Consider the following 17,101-nt stretch of genomic DNA (forward strand, 5'->3'; position numbering starts at 1 on the left):
CCAGGGCCAGGGACAACACAACAACAACGAGCCACTCTGATAGGCCAGAGCTTGCAGAGGTTATTCAAACCCCCTAAGCTTGCTCAGCTGCGTACCTTGCTGCATTCATTCTTTCCATTCTTTAAAGTCTTGCTTTAAAGATTTGTTAGGCAGGGCCAGAAAAAATGTAGTCTAGAGATAATTATACTCCCCACTGTGGAGTTAAGATTTCTGAATAATCTACCCAGGACCCTGTAAATTGTGAAGATTTCCAGTCTGGCTGGTTTTCTTACCATGAAAACCACAAGCAAGGCTTTGCCTACGTTTTCTCCTGGCTCCTTCTGCCTCCTGACCAACCCTGGTGCTTCCCCGTGTGGACCACTGTGACATGGCATGCCCTTCTTGGGAGCTGTAAGTTACAAACTATCTTTTTAATGGCCATTGTCTCCTGATATTTTGGTCTCACTATACCTGAATAATATCAAAATCCCAGGTACAGTTTAAAACAACTGGGAACCTGCTATGGTTGCAGAGAAGGATGCTGAGCTCCTAAGAACGGGGGCCTGGTTTCTGTTGTCTTTAAACCCAAAGACCTAAAATAGCATTTGGAATGGTTGTAAGCCTAAATCGTGCTACCAGGGTCAACAAGATGGGCCCTAACATACTTGTACAATTACAACTGCTGAACAAGACAATCCAAAATAAAAACCATGTTGGGTCCACAAATCTAACATGGAAATGAAGATTCCCCATTATTAGGGTAAAAGGACAGGGCTGCAAGATGTGTGGCCATCTCTGCCATCACCCACAAGAATACAAATCACTTTCCTCCCTGAATGAAAGGAATAACAAAGTTTAGAATCCATAGGAAAGAAATAATTGGGTTTTGGTATATAATCTGATGAATCATGTGTCATATTAAGATCTGCCTTACTAGCAATGTTGTCACTGATGGGTTTGCAGTGGTTTTAAACATGTTCTCAAATTCTTCAACACTCTTCACATCAAAAGGTGGTGTCTGTTTCTCCTCCTCTTGTATTTTCCTGCTTCTTTGCATGACTAGTATACTTTGATTGGATGCCAGACATCGTGAGTTTATCTTGTTTGGTGCTGGATATTTTTGTATTCCCCATAAATATTCCTAGGCTTTGTTCTGGGACACAGTTGAGTTGTTTAAAAACAGTTTGATACTTTCAAGTCTTGCTTTAAAGATTTGCTAGGCAGGGCCAGAAAAATGTAATCTAGAGATAATTGTTCCCCACTGTGGAGGGAAGATCCTTCTGAATAATCTACTCAGTATCCTGTGAATTGTGAAGATTTCCAGTCTGACTGGTAGAAACAGGCATTACTACCAGCCTGGTGTGAGTATGAGTACGTTCCTTCTAATCGTTTCAGATAGTTTTTTCCCCAGCTGGCGTTGAGTAGTCTCTCCACACACAGGTGCTGGTCAGTACTCTGCTGAGTTGAAAGGGCCCCTCTAGAGATCTCCATGGTTCTCGCCCTGTGCAGCTCTCTCCTCTCCAGGACCCTGCCCTATCAGCTCAAGTCTCCCGAGACTACCAACTCTATCTCCTCAATTCAGGTAGTCTGCTGGGCTCTTCCTGGGCTACCCCTCCCTGGGATGTTGCCTGGTGATAGGGTTTGCCTGTGTCCCCGCCCAAATCTCATCTCGATTTGTAATTTGAATTGTAATCCCCACATTTCGAGGGAGGGAACTGGTGGGAGGTGATTGGATCATGGGGGTGGGTTCCCCCATGCTGTTCTCGTGATAGTGAGTGGGTTCGCAGGAGATCTGGTTGTTTGATAAGTGTCTGGGGCTTCTCCCTGAATGCTGTCTCTCCTGCCACCATGTAAGACGTGCCCTGCTTCCCCTTTGCCTTTTGCTATGATTATAAGTTTCCTGAGGCCTTCCCAACCATGCAGAACTGAGTCAATTACACGTCTTTTGATTATAAATTATACAGTCTCAGGTATTCTTTATAGTAGTGTGAAAATGGACTAATATACCTGGAAACTCTTTCAAGGCAATTGCTAGAATAATTGTAAGGCTTACGTTGTTTGTTTCTCAGCCCTCAGGGATCTCTGTCTTTCATTATGTGATGTTCCTTGTCTTGAAAAATATAATTTCATCTAATTTATCAGATTTTCCTTAGGTTGTTTCAGGCAGGTAATTTCAGTCCCTATTACTCCATCTAGGCCAGAATTGGAATTTCTCAAATTGTTTGTTTTTTTGAAACAAGTTCTTCCTCTGTCACCTAGGTCGAAGTACAGTGGCATAGCCAGAGCTCACTGCAACCTTAAACTCCTGGGCTCCAGTGATCCTCCTACCTCAGCCTCCCCAGTAGCAGGGACTACAGGTGCTCTCCATCACAGCAGGCTAATTTTTCTTTTTGTTTCCTTTTCTTTTTTTTTTTTTTTTGTAGAGATGGGGTCTCGCTATATTTCCCAGGTTGTTCTCAAACTCCTGGGCTCAAGTGATCCTCCCACCTAGGCCTCCCAAAGTACTGGGATTACAAGCGAGAGTCACTGTGCTTGGCCCCAAACTGTTTAAAAAATAGTTGTTGTTGTATAGGAGTTGCTACTGCTCTACATCCTTACCAATTCTTGTTTTTTTTCCAGACTTTCTAATTTTTTTAAAAGGATTAACTAGTTCACACAAGAGATTTAATATGCCTTTCCTCCCAGATTAAAATTAAAATTAATCCAGATTTAGATTAAAATTAGAGAGGACAATATTTAAGCTAAAGGAATAAATCTTCAATCATGATATTTCAAGCAGTAGGGTACCAGATGGGAGGAATACACAAGGACCAGGGGAATTTAGTTCGATATTCTTTGCCATTGGAGTATTTCTATTTGTTTACTTTAAGTAAAGCCAAGTCCTTAACTCATTAAAACTAATGGGACTGTGAATGGAAGTAAAGTTTAATGCCTCATATAAATCATAGAATCCTACAAGCATTTAATTTCATGAATAGAAAGTACTCTAGAGAGTCTTGACTAAAATTTCCTACTCAAAGTCCAGGGAAAGACACAAAGATTAAGTGTCTGCACACACACAGGATATTCTGGGTCAGAGGAGCAGCATCAGCTGCCACTTGGGTCATGTTATGAAGCCCCCTTCCTCTCCAGGGACTGTGTTGCCACACTTAAAAGCATTTTAATTGTCTCTGAAAAATGGCCGTATTCTCCAGAGAAAAGTGAAACCTGCATTCAGCTCTCTGGAAGGAATCTAATTATCTTGAAATTACTGAATTCTCTAGGTGACTTATTCTGGATAAACAGGATCCTTATTTTTACTTTCTTTTAGGAAAGATGGTTTGGTATTACTCATAATATACTGTTCTGTGCTTCCCCTCCCACTTTGGTTCGATGAGAGAAGCAGTGGAATTCTTCAATGCCTCCTCTACACCTGGCCTTCATCAAACTGTACAAACACCCAACACTGTGTATAAGTATTTGGTTTTATTTTTTTTAAAGCAAAGCTTTGGTAGTGAGCATATTCATTAAACTATAAAAATGTCTCTATAATCTTCTTTTTATTTAGCTCTTAGTATTTCTACATCCATAGTCTTCATTCTGAAATAATGTTTGTTTTGTGGTTGCTGGTGGATGTGATGAAATGGTCTAAAATCTGCATTCCACAATGCTTTACAACAGACCAAAACAGCATTCTTGTTCACGCTAGGATACCCCAGTGCTGGCGCTCACTCCAGCTAGCTAGAAAAGAGCTGGAAGTTAGCTTCTGAGTGCCAAAACAGAGTCTTTATGGCTTCAAACTTGCTCCTTCTAAGGCAGAAACAGAGCTGCTTCACGCTCCTCTTTTTCTTGGTCTAACTCAAAGGGTGCACTTCATGAGAAGCGGGAGACAAGAGTAGCCACACCTTTGTTTCTGGAAATCAGATGGTCTTATTCCCTTGTGAATATGAATTCCAAGAGTTCACCGACAAAAATTAAGTAAATGTTTTCCATCAGAGGTCTTTATTTTGGAGGCTGTAAGACCCAAACTGCCAACACATCTTCCATGTAATAAGCTGTATTTTGAAGTTTTTCAGATTTTTTTTTAAAGGATGGTAATTTATACTTTTTATGTATGCCTCAAGAAACATTTGCAGCAAAAAGAGGTAGTTCAAATTTGGGTGACAGTATTAGAGTTTTTGTCTCCCACTCATTACTGATTAAACATCAGGAATGAAACTGAGGGTCCAGCGATATAGTTAAAACAACTGTTAGGTCTCATTCAATACCAAACTTGCCTCTGAGAAAACTTCCCAAATCCAAAAACAGGAAAGATCTTAAAAACGACTTCTCTAATCATGGCATCTCCTTTCTTCATGAGAATTCAGCACATTTCAAACTTGGTTGCAGAGTCTTGCATTAGAATGAAACTACTCAGAATCTAATAGCTACATTCTTGCTGTCAAATGAATTTGGAAGCTACCATATCACTCACTGCCTTCCTCCCAGCATCTGAAAGAAAACTTGGGATCATCTCCAGTGTACGCTTCCCTTCTCCCCAGTCAATCAACCAGCTTTAGAAACACCTCCTGCCCGTGCCCATGGTGAGATGCTTTCTTCAGGCCCTAGCATCAGGCCCCAGTGGGTCTCCCTGCTTCCTGTCTGTCTCTGTTCCCAACTCCACAGTGCTGACAGTTTGTTAACAAAGTGTTGACCTTTCAGAAACAGAAACACACAGCACTGGACCACTTCTATGCTTACAGTGCGGTCCCCATTTCCTTTTAGTTTGGCTTTCAGATGGCCTTCTGTGGGGAACCGGAGGGGCTGAGAAGATTGAATCCCAAGCTCTCTCTTTCACCTTCTAAGAATCTGCTCTGCATCCATCTCTTTTACACTTGAGGCTTGAATTTTTCATTGAAAAGGAAGCATGTTGGTCAAAACTGAACAATCAAACCTACAAACCACTGGATACAAGATAAAACCCTAATTCCTTATAATGGCATAGAAGGCCCTCCTCCATGGAAAGCCACATCTGCTGTTTCTCCTGGTAATTTCTGCTCCAAGCTCTCAGAGTCTCTTGATGAGCCTCTGATACACCAGGGTTTTGACACCCCTTAATGGGACTACCTTTCTGATCCTCCCACCTTAAACAACTCCTACCCAATCTCGAGAACGCAGCTCAATTGTTACTTCCCCACTGAACCTTCCTCAACTTCCATCTTCATGCTCCCCAGTACTAAAATCTTCTCTTTTTTTTTTTTGTTTTTTTGTTTTTTGTTTTTTTATTACAATCTTCTACAATCTTATGTGTCTTTTTTCTGAGCCCATATTCATCTTTGTATCACTGGCATTGAGCACAGCTTTCTTGGCACGTAGCAAGCATTCTCATGCTAATTAACACTCTCATGTTGCATGCCATTAAATCTTTTCTCCATCACTTTTATTAATGCTTGTGTATGAGACCTTCCAAATTTAACCTTTAAAAACAGAAACTCAAACAAATAGAAACCCACTTAAAATACACGTACTAGAAAAATAAAAAGAACCTTTGGAAAGCGGGAAGAATGTAGGAATGACTGAAGGAAACTAAGAACCATAGCTGATTCACTGAATCTATACTAACAGTTCTGAATTTTGCAAAGGTCTGCTACTTGTGCACATGTGGAAACTTTTAGGGGCTTGAAAGCACCAGAGTGAACTGGTTTTGGAGGCTGAGACTAAAACTTCTTCCCTTTATTTTATGTACAAGTAAGCCTCACTCATTCAGACTAAGGGGTGGGACAATGGTTCGAATTAATGAAATTCCATATTATGGAATGCTCTAAATGTAATTGCTTTTTTTTTTTTTTTTTTTTGACACTTTAGACTTAGTTTACGTAAACACAGCATTTTGGCTTTCAGATGGCCTTCTATGGGGAGCCCGAGGGGCTGAGAAGATTGAATCCCAAGCTCCCTCTTTCAACTTCTAAGAATCTGCTATGTATCCATCTCCACATTCAAAATGTGCACATTCATCATATGCAAGTTACCTTGTTGATCACTTAAGAGTTCAGTCTCCGGCCATTTGTTTGTATCATTAATTCCACTACAAACATTATTTTTCAAAGTTCAACTTCATGATATTTGTTCAGATGATCACAATTCTGATCTAGGGTCTTATGAATTAATAACATTTAAATTGTCATATTTCAGCAAATATGCATTAATGCATAGTATTCCTGAGACTGGAATGAAGAACTGGGCTAGAAAGAGGCCGCTCTGTACTCTCTTCATGTTTCCAAATTATTTTCATGGTGAATTTAGCCAGTTTTCCATGGCTCATGAAACTCCAAGCTGGCTTGAGTTTCCTGCTTCCTTCTTTGGCAGGAGTGTATCAGACCTTTTCAAGAGATGTGTTCTTACTTTAGAGGGAAAGGAAATATCAGATCCAAGCCATTTTACATGCACCAAATGCCAAGCACCAAACAAAAGCAGCTCAGCTTTTCAAAGATTTGCAATCTTAACTGTAGCCACTTGAGTCAAGACTTGGTCCCCAGAATGGCCAAGTAAAATAAGGCAGAATTAGGGCTAAATTGATCTCCACATCTACTGTTCATAAATCTGCATGAAAAAGTTCTGAATCAAAGAAAATAAATTAAAAGTGTGTAATGCTGGTTCACATCCAGCAGAGCTGTGTGTTTTGGAGAGGACACATGTGGCTCATTTTTGCAGTGAAAACTGTCTCTTCTCAGTGGAGGCTGAGTTTGGGGCTGCTTATGATGATGGAGCCAAGAAAATCCTAAAATTCTAGAAAACAGCCCCTCAGTAGATCACTCACTTGGAATCTTCCCCTCTAAATGAAGAGGAAGAGGGAAGAAGTCTCATATAGATGCCTTGAGAGCCATCAGAGTGACTTTCAGGAAGGGAAACATGGAAGATTCACTACCTCTTCTATCACTAGATGCTCATCTCAGACACAAAGGTACAGAACTGTAAAGAAGGAGACAGGTCTTTTAGGTCTCACAGGTTGGTGGAATTTCAGGCCCTGAGTGGAGGAAACATGGCTGCTAAGGTTTGTTAAGTGGGAGGGAGTTGTATTGAGGAAAGGGTTGACTTTCTAGCAACTACAATTAGTTAGCTAGATATAGTAAATGCCTTTTGGCTATAGCTGACAATAGTCCCCCTTACCTGAGAACTATCTCCAGACAACAGTAGGACCTCCCATTGCACAACTCCACTGGGCATAATGCACACACAACAAAGTATGAGTAGTGCCCCCTGGAGGTCTGCAATGAAGAGTTATTGCTCAATAACCCACTCTGGAACAGAGGACCCTACCTTCCCCGCTGCAGTTGGTTGAACCAGGGATAAACCCTTGACCATACTGAGCCAATCAGAGCCACCAGATTATCTCTTTCAGGAATTTGGAATTTGGATTGAAAACCTTTCAATTAATGCAGGCTGTTTCCTTACATGAAGATAAGGCAAACTTTAGTCATCTGGAGCAGGGTGTGTGTATGTGTTGGGTGGTGGTTGGGAAAGGGGGATCTTCTACCTGCAGTCGCATATTCTGCAGAGGGGAAATAATATAAGCAACAATCAGAGAGAAGTAGCAGTAAGAAGAAATAGAGAAGGCCCCACCAAGGCTCCTGACAACTTTTCTCTTCCTAGCTGCAGACCTCTCCTGAGGTCCAGCTGCATTTCTGTTCTTGGGTTTCATAAAATGCCTCTGTCCTTAAAACCACTGTTGCTGAAACTCACTTAAGTTGGCTGTGGTTACTAGCAATCTAAGAGTCCTAAAAAGATACTGAACAAAATAGTCACTTACGGTAAAATTGGCCCCTGTTTCTAGGAGAGTCTGCCCTTCTTTTTAATTGATGCTAGGCCCAGGTAGGTCTATATGCAAAAAATATCTATAAAGGCAGGCCATACATATTATTGATTTATTTTTAAGGACTCCTAAGAGCAGTCAGATTAACAGCATAATCCAGCCCTGCATTTAATATTTCTCTTTATGGTAAAGCTATTCAAATTCAACCTGTACACTCCTTGCTGCAACTTCAGCCTCCTTCATAATGGTTCTCATCTAGGTGAATCTGGAGAATAAATGACAACCAGCCACTCTCTGGATAATAACTTAAAGTGCTAGACATAGAAAGAGGCAGAAATTCTTACTTGGTTCAACCCTCTAATTTGATGAATGAGGAGGCTGAAGACCACAGAGACTTATGTGATTTGCCTGAGGTCACATGTCTAACTGTGGCAAAGCAGGGAATAGAACCCAGATTACAAACTGCCTCAAAGCCAACTGTTATCCAAGAGAAATGCCAAAGGCAAAGCCAGTCATTTTTCTGGTCATTAATTTTAATTTCCCAGTTATTTCGTCTGGATAGCTTCTAACTCTGAGACACTTTTACAGGTAAAAATCTTGGCAAATAATTAAATGGTTTCTCTGTTTAATTATTGACTCAATGGTATGTAGTAAAATCATTGGGCTTTTAAGGTGATCTTGACAATGTTGTATATGTCAGAATAAAAGGAACCTTCTGAATTTTGAGTTTATAAATCTCATTAAAGGAGTATGTAGTCAAGGTGTCAGTCAAATTTTAGAAAAGTATATGTCACATGAAGTTAAAATTGTTCCAAACAAAAAAAGAAAAAAAAAGAAGGAAAAAGCATGTATACTTAACTATGTGTTAATAGTGTGCTTGTGAGTCATGACCAAGTCAATTTTCAGTATGAGTTATAGGTGGAAATGGTTCTTATTATTACCATTTAATATGATGTAGGTTTCAGGTACAGTACAGAAACACATATGTGAGGTGATTTAATCCTGCTAAGTCTATAATGTTTCTCTAACATTGCATTAGTCAAAGAAAATGACAAATCCTGGGCAGCTAAATGCATTATTCTTCATTTAAAGAAATTGGATGGGTCCTTAGAACCCAGTTAAAATACCCTTCCTTTCAAATCAATAGGGGTTATTATATTTAAGGCCCCTTTTTACCAAAAGAAAATAAAGGAAGAGAAAAATATTTAATAATATTTAGAATACTGGTTCAGTGGGAAATAGAAGAGAGACAGGGCTGGTGGTGGTGGTGGTGGTGGTGGTGTGTATGTGTGTTAGGCTGGGCCCTCAGTGGACAGTGTCTTTCCATAAGCTGGTGCTTGGCTCAATTATGGCTCTACTCTGGTAGGAAAAATGATATCTTCTAGCATGAAAAGAAACAAAACCAAAAATATTCTAGATAACATCCAGCATAGTGGAAAGGAAGAGAGGGGAAGGGAAGGAGGGAAGGGAGCAGACTCAAATGAAATACTTCGCCATTCCAGCCCTGTCAAGAATTTGCTGCATGACTTCTAGCTGCTCACTTCTCCTCTCTGGTGCCATCTGTGAAGGTTGCACTAGAAGACCTAAAGCCCCTATCCATTATAAAATTCTATGATTCTGGAATATGTATCCTGGAAACAAAAAATATATGGCTTAAGAAAAAGCCATAATATGAAGGTGTTACCCCAAAATAGAGTTCAGATACCGTGAACACCATAGTATAGTCCCATGTATACCATATTCGAGGATTATATGTATTATACACTGGAGTTTAGTCTTTGACCAGATCCTTGTCAACTTGATCCTGACTTTCAGCATAGGTAATAAGAAATGAATACAAGTCAAAATGGCACAAAACTTTCTTTTGAGTAACTTTTATCTGTAAGAAGCTCCTGTCAAAGAAATTCTCAGTGATGCTACACCAGTCAGGGGCCAGTGTCCAGTGAGAGCAACCTTGAATACAATGGCAGATTCCAGGCTTTCTCTTCAGGTTGATGGCCCTATGTAAGGTTGACTTTTCTACCTGCTCCAGCCAAGCTGTACTACTTATAGTTCAGAGGACAAGCCAGGTTTTCTCTTACCTCCATTCCATCTGCCCTTCTTTCTACACTCTCTAACCAGCCATCTCCAAACCTACACATGCACAAGGAGACCACTTATCCTTTAGGTCTCAGTTTAGTCATTAGCATTTCTCAGGAGCCTCCTCAAGACCTTCAAGCCTGAGTTTGGAGCCCCTCATAGATTTGCCTACAGTAGTCTTAGTGTATCAGTCAACTCTTGCTGTACAAATAAACAATCATGAAATCTCAGTGTGATACAACTAGAAGCATTATTTATCATTCATCCATCTGCAGGTTGGGTGGGATAGCCCTTGCTCCACTGGTAGAGATGCATAAGCTCAAGGACTTGGTAGGGCACAGTGGCTCATGCCTGTAATCTTAGTACTTTGGGAGGCTGAGGAAGGTGGATCACTTGAGGTCGGGAGTTCTAGACCATCCTATCCAACGTGGTGAAACCCCATTCCTACTAAAATTACAAAAATTAGCTGCACGTGGTGGTGCACATCTGTAATCCCATCTACTCTGGAGGCCAAGGCACAAGAATTGCTTGAACCCTGGGGAGGCGGTTGCAGTGAGCCAAGATTGCACCACTGCACTACAGCCTGGGCGACAGAGTGAGACTTTGTTGCAAAAAAAAAAGGACTTAAGCCCAACCTAGCAGGCCCATTTCAAGCCTCTGCTTGTATCCCACTGCTCAAGGAAGCCACATGGCCAACACCAGCACCAAGGGCAGGGAAGTACATTCCATCCACTATGAAGCCACAGAAAGGGTGGATATGTAATAGTACTTACTTACTAGGCAATCATTCAGTCTTTCCCACCTATACTAACAGTGCCTATCACAATGTATTGTCATCATCTCTATAAAGCCCCCTTTAGGCTATTACCTTCTTTAAAACAGAGGCTATGTTTTTTTCATCTTTGTATTTCCAATCCGGTATACAACAGGCACTTGAAGATATTTGAGTGAGTGAGTGAATGAATGAACTGGAAGCAGGTAGTATTCTACCAGGTTCGGTTCCTGATCCTTTATAATGCCCCTCCTATGCACCTACTCAACGTTTTTACTATGGCTACCAAAATGAGAACAAAATTATTATGAATGAGCCTGGTTTCTGTAGGGGTAGAGAGTGAGGGAGAAGAGAACCAGATCGTAAGTCACTTTACCTACTTTGGCTTTTGTCCTTGATTGCCATTGGTAGCCTCCCCAAAAAGATATCTAGCCTAAGTGGATCGCAGGCTACAGTAGTGGGACTCTAGAACACATTTAAAAAAGATATTTCAGAATCCTATCTGCTGCTCAGTAATTTGATTTTAGAGCAAACACAGGAAATGGAACACATTTCTAAGCAAATACTTCCCTGATTACTTACACATGCAAATTCATGGACTAAGTTTAGATGCATAATTAAGCATCTAGTTATTTTCGGGCCCATACTCATAGGCCAAATCAGATTCCCAAAGGAGGCACGTGGTTAGTTTATTTCTGTGTATTTGCTTACATCCTCAACTGCAGGCTTTCGCCTGGAGGAAAAAAAAAAAAAAGCATTGGCTCTGAGATCTCAGTGATCTGGTTGTGGTCCTAAAAAACAAGGTGAATCAAGGACATGGCAAGTTTTGTGATTTTAAAGGATACATCTGATCTGAATGCGGGCAGAGAAATGCATGATGATGACCTCCTCTTTGAGAGTGGGAAATAAGGGCAAGGTAGGCACCATCCTTAGCACAGCTGTCACTCTTGTAATGAATGATTAATGGTCTGCTGGCCAAAGCCAATATCAACTTCCCATGTTGCAACTGCTTTTTATATACTTTCATCATCCATATGAAAATGTTAATGCCATGTGATTTTGTGCCAAATGACATGCTCAGATGCCAGTTTTACACATGCAAAACAGATGAGTGGTTTGGAAAGTTTGTATTCATTGTTACTTTACAAGCAAATGGCATCACCCCCTCACCTCCTGGTCACAGTGATCCACTGTTCAACGTGCTTTTTGATTTTCCTAAAGGCATCATTTGCTTGAGTTTCTTCACAAGACATCCACTTAACAACACTTTCACTATGAGCAGGGATTTGTGACAGAGAGCAGTTGATGAATACCACAGTGAGACAAGGCCCCTCTGGGGGCACTGGTGGCCTTCTTTGCCCCAACTTCCTACATCATCATTACAGAGAAAGACCTCCTCTGGCCAGCTGTGCTGGAGCATTCAGAGAATGCCTTGTGCTGTCTACTCTTTTTCCTCTCCACCTCTCTCCCACACATTTCCCTTCCATAAGTCTCCCATGGAGGATGGTTTCAGAGTCTGTTCTCTGCTAATTGGGAAAAAAGGTCCTCTGTTTTTAAGGGATTGTAGAGCCCATGATGTATATATGAGCCACCTTGTTTTAATACCATTTGGTGAGAATGTACCACATGGCTAGTTACTATGTTCAGGAACATTAATATGTTTGTACCTCAAGAACAACTCTAACAGCTCTACAAGCTAGATATTATTATCTCCATTTCACAGATGAACTGAAGAAATTTTTCCAAATCCCAAGTAAATGAAAAAGCTGGGATTTAAACCCAAGCCTGTCTTGATCACAAATCCTAGGCTCTCAACCAATTCATACAAGCCTCCTCCACAATCCTTGTGGATACCTACAGAAGACTCACAAGGCCCAAGTCTAGTTTTTAATTAAAATAACACTTGTTAATAATGCCTTGCTTTAAAGACGTTTGAGTTCTTCATTGCAAAGTATCACTGCAAAAGGCAATGAACTCAATTTGGCTAATGTTTTATTTTCTAAATGTATACTTTTCCCTGAATATCCAAAACTAAGATTGCAAATCTCTCCTTGCTTCCACGTTCCCGCTGGGTATAAATAGTATGACCATGTTGAAATCTTACGTTCTCTTATCCACTTCATTTTTAACAGGCAGAAATGAGTAATGTGAGAGCCTGCAATTGTAATCTTCACAAAGTATATCACATACAGTTCAAAAACATCAAGTGGCATGTTAAAGAAGCTTTTGGAGAATAAATTGAACATGACACAAGAAGAAGAAAAACAGAATCCATGACTTTTCAAAACATGATCTTGCTTCAGATGAGAAAGCTCTGTGCTTGGTTTGCTGTGGGTACTTCTTTGTATCCATCGTGGCCTCCTATCTAACATAAGGATTCCTTTCCCCAGGTGGTGGACACAGTGGGTAGGAGAGTCTGTCCATATCCCAAAGGTGTGCCAAAAGGATTTATCGAGAAGGGGATGATGGAGGTTGCTCTTCCAAAATTGTCCAGAGTCACTGAGACCTGACCTCTGTATTTTGTATTCCATCCCTGTCAGGTAAAGAATATATTATTTAAGTTCATCTTCTTGGGAGAGGGAGATGAGAGCTGGGGGCTAACGTCCAATCAAAATGAAAAAGAAAATGTGTTTGTGGCTAAAGGAAGCATCCAGAAGACATAGCAAGGATCACTCTGTTCCCTTTTGTCAGAGCTTTGCTTTCCCTTTGTCTCCAAAATTCAGGAGCTGGAAACAAGCCTGAGTGTGTGATGTTCTTGGAACCTCTAGGAACAGCTTTAGCTCCAGACACATTTTGCAGTTCCCACATTAACAGTCCTGCTCTTCTTGCTGATGAGAAGTAGTTGAAACACTTCTTGGATAAGCAGTTGCTTGGGGTATATTTACCTTTTCCAACAAACACAAAGGCTGTACCTCTCCTACATAAAGTTATGAGCAGCACAAACATGTGACACAGTGCTATGCAGCTGAAATCAATTTAAAGAATTAGAGAATGGACCGTAGTCCAAATTGGCTATTATGCTGCTGCTGGGGTCTTTAAAAAAATGCCATTTTCCTTTGCTTTGTTACTTTAAGCTTATCTTTTAAGCACAGATGTTCTGTGCTTCTAAATTTCATGTGTCCAGAAAATTGGCGGATATGATGTAAATGAGATTACCCCTTGCCCCACCATGACGGTGAAACTGGACAAGACCTCTGTTGCCATTGCTTAGACCCCAAATGCACAAAACCAGGAATTGGTCTCTTGGTTCTCTCCACTTCCTGTTCCCATAAAAACTGTTCGCTCTAGGACACTGTCCACTTCTTATCAACAGCATTTCCTTCTTGGGTATTACCAGTGATAATAGCTCAGGCTTGCCTTTTTCTCTGGCACTCACATGAATATCTATTGACACCAGGGTGCTGGTGGAGAACATATCTCCAGAGAGCCCAACGGGAAGCTTTGCAGAACTATTGTCACAGTTATTTCTTGATCATATGGCTTTCTAATTAATTTCTAACTTTTTCATGAATACACATGAGAAGAAGGGCATTGGGGAGAAACAAACTTCTGTGGAATATTATTTCTCATTTATTTGTATTCCAAAAAATAAGATCCTGAGTACCTTTCAAGGCCCAGCCTCAAGTTCACCTCCACCATAAAGTCATCATCCAAATTTAACTCAGCAGTTACCTCTTACTCCTCTGAGCTTCCTTATCTTTTGGGGGTACCTCAGTCACAGCACTCTTCACATCATGTTTGATCATTTAGTTTTTATTACCAATCTACTTCTAGACTGTAAACTGCTGGTTGGAAATGGCTAAGTTCTACTCAACTCTGTCTCTGTATTGAGCATCCTGCATGGTGCTTGTATGTAATGTCTTTTCAATAAATGTTTGCAGAAATGTCTGCATCTATGAAATAGTTTTTTGAAATATCACATTCCAGAGAGGTTAAGATGCACTATTTCAGTGGTTCTGAAACTTGATCATGCACCAGAATCTCTCAGAGGGCTTCTTACACAAGATTGCTGGGTTCTACCTCCAGAGCTTCTGATTCAGTAGGTCTACGGCGGACAGGCTGTATAATTTGCATAGCTAAAAAGCTCCCTGGTGATACTGGTGATGCTGGTCCAGAGACCACACTTGGAGGAGTAATAAACTATCCTTTATTCAAATTTTAATATCTCATATCCATCTAAATCTGAAATTTGTTGACATGTCAGTTTAGTTGACAACTTTTTGCTTTTATAGTAGTATATAAAATAATGGTTTTTCAATCGACAGCATCTTAGATTAAATGAAATGTGACAGGCTTCCTGTTACATATTTGAATCTGTATTATAAAACATCAATTACCTCATAAATGAATTAATTCCCTTATAAAAGGGCTCAAGGGAACTAACTAGCTCCTCTTTTCTCTTCTGCTCTTCCATCATGGGAGGACAGAGACATCTTGGAAGCAGAAACCAGACACTCATCAGACACTGAACCTTGGTCTTGCACTTTCCAGAGTGCATAACTATGAGCAATAACTTGATGCTGTCTATAAATTACCCAGTCTGAGCTATTTTGTTATGGCAGTAAAAAAGGGACTAAGACACTCACCAACAAATGCCAGCTCTTTTCTCCAAAGCTAACAACAACAAAAACCAAGCAAGAGCAATAACGCCAGGGAGCCCATTAAATTGAAAACATTCCAGCAAGTATCCCAAGGTCACAGACCCAGATAGGTTTTGCTAGCCACCTTCCTGGAAGGAGTGGGCCACGTTTTCCATCCTCAGAAAATGCTGTTTGCAAGGAAAGCAGTGAGAGCAGAGATAATCAATCTGGGCATATCATAGTCAAATTGCTGAAGACCAAAGATGAAGACCAAATCTTAAAACCTCCTAGAAGGGAAAAGACAGATTACATATGGGGGAAAACAATACAGATGAAGGCTGACTTAGAGAAAAAATGGAACCTAGAACAATATGGAATAGCATTTTTTAAAGTATTGAAAGGAGAAAATTGTCAGCCTAGAATTCTACAAAAACATCCTTTAGAAATTCAAGTAAAATAAAAGGTATTTGCAGAAAGACAAAAGTTGAGGGATTTATCTCTAGAAGACTTATTGTACAAGAAATAAATTTTTAAAAGAATGAAAAACAATAGGCAGGGTAAATACCTGGGTAAATGTAAAATAACCTTTTCTTTTTAAGTGATATATATTCATATCAATAAATAGATATAGGTATAAATAGACATGTATGAAGATACATATGTAATTCTTTAAAAGGTTATTGAATGAAGCAAAAATAACATATTGTGGAATTTATAGCATATGTAGAAGTAAAATATTTTTTAAAAAATAACGTAAATGGTGGAGGGACTCTAAATGAAATTACTCAATTGGAAATGTCTTCCATTGATATGAAGAAGTATATGATTGAAGGTAGATTAAGATGATTTAAATATGCATAGCATAATATCTAAAATAACTCCAAAAAATCTCACAGAGGTATTACAAAAAGGTAGAGCTTAAAGGTTGGTACAGGAGATTAAATGGTATATTGAAAAATACGTGGTTCACCTGAAAGAGAGCAGAAAAAGCAGGACAAATGAATGGAAAAAGATGAGATAAAAAATAGATTCAAAATATATGAAGCAAGACCAAGTAGAATTAATGAGAGAGAAAGACAAATCTACAGTCATGGTTAAACATATTAACATCACTTTCTGAGCAACTGATTTAAAAAGTAGGGAAAAGAGTATAATTTAAAAATATTTGATCAACACTAAGAACCAATTTGACCTAAACAATATTTACAGAACACCACTCCCAACAACAGCAAAATATACATTCTTTTTAACTTTGCACGAACTATTAACCAAGATAGATAAAAAATGCTGAGCCATAAAATAAGACTCATTAAAATTAAAAAGATTGAAACCATACAGAGTACGTTTATGACCATAATGACATTAATATGGAAATCAATAACTGTAAGATATCTGAAAAAAATCAAATATTTAAAAATTAAACATTATATATCTAACATATGGTCAAAGGAGAAATTACAAAGGAAATTTGAAATCATCTGAACTGAATGATAATGAACACACAACTTATCGAGATTTGTGAGATGTAGCCAAAGAAGTACTTAGAGGGAAATGTATAGCATTCAATTTTTTAAAAAAGGGAGGTATAGAATCAATTATCTAAGCCTTCACATGAAGAAGCTAGAAAAATAACAACTAAAACCCAAAGTATAAGAAAAAAAATGATGGTAAGAATGTCAATTAATAAAACAGCAAATTGACAAAAAGAGAGCATCAACAATGTTAAAAGTGTGTTTTAAAAAAGATTAATGAGGCTGGGCGCGGTGGCTCAAGCCTGTAATCCCAGCACTTTGGGAGGCCAAGACAGGCGGATCACAAGATCAGGAGTTCGAGACCATCCTGGCTAACCCCGTCTCTACTTAAAAATACAAAAAAAATAGCCAGGCGAGGTGGCAGGCCCCTGTAGTCCCAGCTACTCAGGAG

At 39.6% G+C, this 17,101-nt stretch overlaps 1 protein-coding gene across 1 annotated transcript in view; it reads left to right on the plus strand.

Moving 5' to 3' along the window:
* The first annotated feature begins 280 nt into the window (after positions 1-280).
* Positions 281-17,101, plus strand: part of CDC42EP3 (CDC42 effector protein (Rho GTPase binding) 3) — an 86,753-nt gene continuing 69,932 nt past the window's right edge. Inside the window, exons 1-2 of the mRNA XM_011935962.1 lie at positions 281-390; positions 12,731-13,138. The gene's annotated coding sequence lies outside the window, so the exon portion shown is untranslated. The remainder of the gene's footprint in view (positions 391-12,730; positions 13,139-17,101) is intronic.

This window comes from Colobus angolensis, unplaced genomic scaffold, assembly GCF_000951035.1.
Source record: "Colobus angolensis palliatus isolate OR3802 unplaced genomic scaffold, Cang.pa_1.0 Scaffold15, whole genome shotgun sequence".
NCBI lineage: Eukaryota > Metazoa > Chordata > Mammalia > Primates > Cercopithecidae > Colobus > Colobus angolensis.